Source organism: Notamacropus eugenii, chromosome 1 (assembly GCF_028372415.1).
Source record: "Notamacropus eugenii isolate mMacEug1 chromosome 1, mMacEug1.pri_v2, whole genome shotgun sequence".
Classification (NCBI taxonomy): Eukaryota; Metazoa; Chordata; class Mammalia; order Diprotodontia; family Macropodidae; genus Notamacropus; species Notamacropus eugenii.
In genome coordinates this window covers 627,478,895-627,484,787 of record NC_092872.1, presented here as the reverse complement: position 1 = coordinate 627,484,787, position 5,893 = coordinate 627,478,895, and the positions used below count along the sequence as shown (strand labels likewise).

Here is a 5,893-nt window from a genome sequence, read left to right as displayed (position 1 = left end):
GAGTCATGGTTTTATTTCCTCATTGGCTATTCTAATTCCTTCAATTTCTTTTTCTTCCCTTATTGCTATAACTAACACTTCTAGTACAATAATGAACAATAGTAATGGACATTCTTTTTTCAGCCCTGATCTTATTGGAAAAACTTCTAGCTTATCCCCATTACAGATAATGTTTGCTGATGGTTTTAGATGGATATTATTTATCATTTTAAGGAAATATCTGGTTATTTCTATGTTCTTTCGAGGTTTTTCATATAATATTGATTTGGTGAATTTAAGTGAGTTCATTTCAAAAAGTTCTAGACAAATGTAGCTTTAAGTGCAGTTTCAAACATTTCAAGAACAGGAAACAGTTTATAAGCATTTGGTATGATAATATTGAATGGCACATGCACCATTTTCCTTAGAGTGCTTTTTTTCTACCTCTCCCCAAGGTGAAAGAAGAGAGAGTGCTAGAAGAAAATATCAGTGTCAAAGAAAATAAGGCCGTGGTAATAAAAATGCTTTTAAGAGAATCAGAGGAATTTTAAGCAACCCACCTGAACCAGCTGTGGTTGTAAGTTGAATAAGGATAAAAATATAAACAGACAGTCAGTTTTCCTAAATTATAAAAATTTTTTTTTAGTTATTGGTAAGTAGGACCTAAGAACAAATGGTTTACTGAATAAAAACTAAAGACATCCCCCACACATAATTTTACATTAAAAAGTAGTGCCTCAAAAAAGGTATTTTTTCTAACTCTGTTTACTGTAACTTGATGAAACACTCAAACACTTTTCCACTTCAGGAAATACCACGCATTTGGCAGTAACATTTAAGACCTTGATAAATGCACATTTCTTCACCAAATTTTCTTTATTAGCTATTTTAAATCAAGCGTTTCCATGTATTGTACTCATTCCATTTTAGTTTAGGTTTACATACATATATATATGTATATATAAATATACATACATACATATACACATGCATATTTTATATATACACATAGACATACATACATACACATATACATACATATATATACATTTATGTCAGTCTTTAAATTTTTTTTTAAAAACTGTGCCCCGTTAAATCTAGCAGTACCAAGTTCAGAAAATTGTCTCAGGCCTTAACAAAAACATCTCCTTTACCTCTTGAGTGGTCTTCTCCCCCAACAGCAGCAATATTATTAAAGTTATCTTCTAATTTTTCCAGCCTACAAGCCCTTCCAAACAGATTTTTTGTTGTTGCAGAGTTTACTACAGCAAGTTTGTTTTGAAGCTATTTATATTTCTCATCATTTATTGGTGTCACTGTGGAAAATGATCAGATTGATCCATAACTTCCACCAAATTCTTCCTTGAGTTATGCAGAAGGCAATAGTACCTCTGGTTATAATTAAGGTTCTCCCTCAAGTTAACTGAAAAAACAAAAAACCTCTCTCTCTCTCTCTCTCTCTCTCTCTCTCTCTCTCTCTCTCTCTCTCTCATCTATCTATATCTCCTTTTACAAACAAATAACCAACCCATAGGAATTAATTGCATATAAAAGAAATGCATTTTATAGCACTTGCCATATTATTTTAAAAACCAACATGTAGTGATGTATATACATATGCACACACACAGGCACATACACACATATGTACCCCAAATGATCCAAAACATACTCACTCTTCCCAACTCCCTCCACCACTCCCCATGAACAAATTTGAGTTTTTAATTTGCATGGCCAAAATATTCTTTGTTTCCTTGGAAACATTGCCTTAGATATCCCTTTCCATTGCATTAAGGAATAAGCTTCAACACCACAAGCTTCCTTGAACAGTCACTCCCACAACACCTAAACATTAAACAGATGTAACAAATGACAAGCACCACAAATGGAAAAACTAAGTTCCACCATTCAGCAGAGTCTATGATCATGTCTGTAGGGCTCAAGCAGCTGAAGTATGGGCAGATAGCTAAAGAAAGGGTTGTTTTTCTCCTTTCCAATCTGTTTTACAATGTAGGATGCTTTAATCTGCATTTGTTTGCAACTTCTGTCTGAGTATAGCAGCATCACCAAGTGAAGATGTATGCCATCTCCATTTCGGATTTGACTAGGTTTATTGCCTTGCTGAACATGTCAATGGCTTTATCCCTATTTCCCTTCTATATTTCAATGATTTCCATTGTTTCATATGCAAAATCATACTTGTTGATTTCAATGGCCTTGCTAATAAGTTTCAAGTCTTTTTGTAGATTTTTCTTCCACTGAAACTGAAGTAAACCTTTTTGAACATATCTTGTGATATTGTCTGGTTCCAATTCAATACATGTATCATACATTTCATCTGTTTTGTAAAATTGTTGCTGATCTGTTAGTGCCTGGGAATACAATACATAGCCTTCAACACATCTAGGAAATTTCTTCATGACATCCTCAAAGTCTTTCATAGTTTCCTGGGCTCTTGTAGAACTATTTCCTGTATAAACTTAATGGCACAGTGAATAATACTTCTGAACTTGGGCCAGGGCAAAATCAGGCCATATTCTAATGTATTCATCGAAATCTGTCACTGCTTCTTCAGACTGGTCAAGAAGGATCTTTAACTGTTTTCTGTGCTGGTAGACGTATGCATTCTGGGGATCAATATTTACTGCCATGTTAAAATCCCATGAAGAGACCAAAGGCTGCTATTGTTGCATATACATGCTGCCTCTTTTTCAGGGCAAGAAGCTTCACATTAGCATCTTCCATGCTGATGGCTCTTAGCAACAGTGCTTCAGCTGTATGTTTACCTCCAGCTTCTATGTCTTTTGTGCAATCATTTATGACCTTATCGTAGTTTTCTTCTTCCATATGTTGCTTGGCCTTTAAATATCCAGAGTTTTCTCTTACTTCTAATGCTTCCCCTTCTCTTTATCTTCATCAGACTTCTCTCCTTTAAGCATAGGCTGAGAGACGAGGTCATCAGTGAAGGAACTAAAAGTAAGATTTAATGAACTGTGGAGATGGCATCAGAGGCTTACGATCCTTGTATTTCATTTTGGTCTTTTCTTTCCCAAGAAGTTTAGGAACTTTGTCAGCTAACAGCATGCTTTTTGGTTCTGGAAGGCTTCTAAAATTCAAACTGTTGTGATATCTTCTAAAAACTTGCTTTGTCTAGTTTCTCATGGGCTTTTCCATGTCTAAAGAGAATTTTCACATATCTGGGATTAAGCTCAGCAACCTTTGCACAATCTTGTGCAACTTCTTTCCACTTTTGTTGTTGTTCAAATGCAATAGCTCTGTTCTGATAAAATAGAGAAAGGTCAGCTTTTTTCTCTGCAGGGCATAAATTGATGACCTCTGTAAAGCACTGAATGGCTTGTTCATATTTTCCTGATTTAAAATATTTGTTGCCTTTGCTTTTTGCTGCTTGCCCTCCATAAAGAAGGCTCATCTCCTAATAAGCGCAGGTGTTCTCCTGTCATCCTGACCCACTGTGGGCCCAGGTTCAGGGATAGGTTGGCCTTGTCCTTGGGATCTCCCTATCATTGCTCCTTTTGAGGTCTCCACCTCTTCCCCGAAAAACCCAGGCTGAGGCTTCCAGTGTCCTAACATGATTGCTTCCAGATTCTCATGTACAAGTAGGTGGCACCCCAACAGCCAACTCCAGTTGCCAGTGAAACAGGCCCCCATGCCTGGACCAGCTGCCCCACTGGCTATCCTACCCCTTACAATGGGGACCTCCACCCCAGATGACTCTAGGGTCTTACATGTGACTGCCCACTCTTCAGTTGCAGCCCTTCCCAGGCTACTCCAGTCCCAGAGAGCATGCCAGTGAGAGACAGCCACTGAATGACAAAAAGAGACCCCTATAATTAATTTTGATAGGAATGGGTGTATTCCTCAGTTGCTAAATGATTAAAAGATATGAAGTTTTCAGATGGAGTAATGAAAGCTATTTATAGTCATATTAAAAAATGCTCTAAATCACTATTGATTGGAGAAATGCAAGTTAAAATAATTCTATAGTACCATCTCATACCTATTAGATTGACTAATAGGGCAGAGAAAGAAAATGACTAATATTGGAGGGGATGTGGGGGAAATGAGACATTAGTGCATTGTTGGTGGAGTTGTGAACTGATTTAACCATTCTGTAGAGCAATCTGGAAGCCCAAAGGGCTATAAAGTCCCCTTTGACCTAGCAATACCACTGTTAGATCTATATCCCAAATGAGATTAAAGAAAAAGAAAGAGGACCTATCTGTAAAAACAAACAACAACAACAAAACTTTTATAGAAGCTCTTTCCTAATGGCAAAGAATTGGAAATTGAGGGAATGCCCATCACTTGGAAAATGGCTGAACAAATTGCTCTATGTGATTGTGATGGAATACTATTGTAGTATAAGAAATGATGAGGAAGATGCTCTCAGAAAAACCTGGAAAGACTTGCATCAGCTGATACAAAGTCAAATGTACTATGTACAAAGTAAGAGTAAGGTTGTAAGTTGATCAACTGTGAATGTTATTCTCAGCAGTACGATGATCCAAGACAGCTTGGAAGGACTTAAAATGAAAAATGCTATCCATCCCCAGAGTAAGAACTGATGGTATCTGAACACAGATTGAAGCATACTATTTTTAATATGGAAATATTTGCATGACTATACCTATGTAAACTATATCAAATTATTTGGCTTCTTAATGAAGCAAGTATAGAGGGAGGAAAGGAGAGAATTTGGAACTCAAAGTCTTAAGAAGAAATGTTAATAATTGGTTTTACATATAACTGGAGGGAAATAAAATGCTAAACAAAGATTTTTAAGAAATAAAAATAGAAAAAATAGGAATGGGTATTGTATTGTGCCAAAGGATTTTCCAGCATCTATTGAGATAATCGTATGATTTCTGTTGGTTTTGTTATTGATATGGTCAATTATGCTGATAGTTTTCCTAGTATTGAACCAACCCTGCACTCCTGGCATAAATCCCATCTGCTCATAGTGTATGATTTTTGTGATATATCTCTGTAACCCCCTGGCTAATATTTTATTTCATTTTGTTTGCATCCATATTAGGAAAATCAGTCTAAAGTTTTCTTTCTGTGTTTTAACTTTTCCTGGTTTAGGCATCAGCATGATATTTGTGTCATAAAAAGAATTTAGTAAGACTCCTTTGCATATTTTCCCAAATAGTTCATGTAGTATTTGAATTAATTGTTCTTTAAATGTTTGGTAGAATTCAGCTGCAAATCTATCTGACACTGGGACTTTTCTTGAGGAATTCATTGATGGCTCATTCAATTTCTTTTTCTAAATTGGGATTATTTAAATGTTCTATTTCCTTTTCTGTTAATCAGGGCAATATATATTTTCCCCCATTACTGTTATTCTCTTTTTCCGTGTAGCCTGTCTGTCCTCAAAAATATTTTACTTCTAACTATTGCCTCCCCCAATTTGTCTTTCCTTCTATCATCCTTAATTCCTTCCCCACGTGCAAATTAACATAGATTTCTGTACTCAACTGGCTGTATATATCACTCCCTCTTTGATCCAATTACAATGAAAGTAAGGTTCAAATACTTCCCCAACTTGTCCATCTTCCCCACCAATGTAAAATTTCTTTTAGACCTCTTTTATATGAGATAATTTAATGTGCTCTACCTCTTGCTTCACCTTCTCCCATTGCATTTCTCTTTATCATCTCTTAATTTTCTTTTATTTTTAGATATCTCATCATTATCATCTTACATCCATCCCCTCTGTCTATGTATATTTCTTCCAATTGCCCTTATATTGATAATGTTCTTAGGAGTTAGAAGTATCATCTTCTTGTGTAGGAATATAAACACTTGCACCTTAATATTTTTTGTTTACCTTTTTAAAATTTCTCTTGATTCTTTTATATGAAATTCAAATTTTCTTTTCAACTCTAGT

At 35.5% G+C, this 5,893-nt stretch overlaps 1 pseudogene; it reads right to left on the bottom strand.

Moving 5' to 3' along the window:
* Nucleotides 1-1,982: 1,982 nt before the first annotated feature.
* LOC140519296 (mitochondrial import receptor subunit TOM70 pseudogene) lies at nucleotides 1,983-5,660 on the bottom strand (annotated as a pseudogene).
* Between the last annotated feature and the right edge of the window lie 233 nt (nucleotides 5,661-5,893).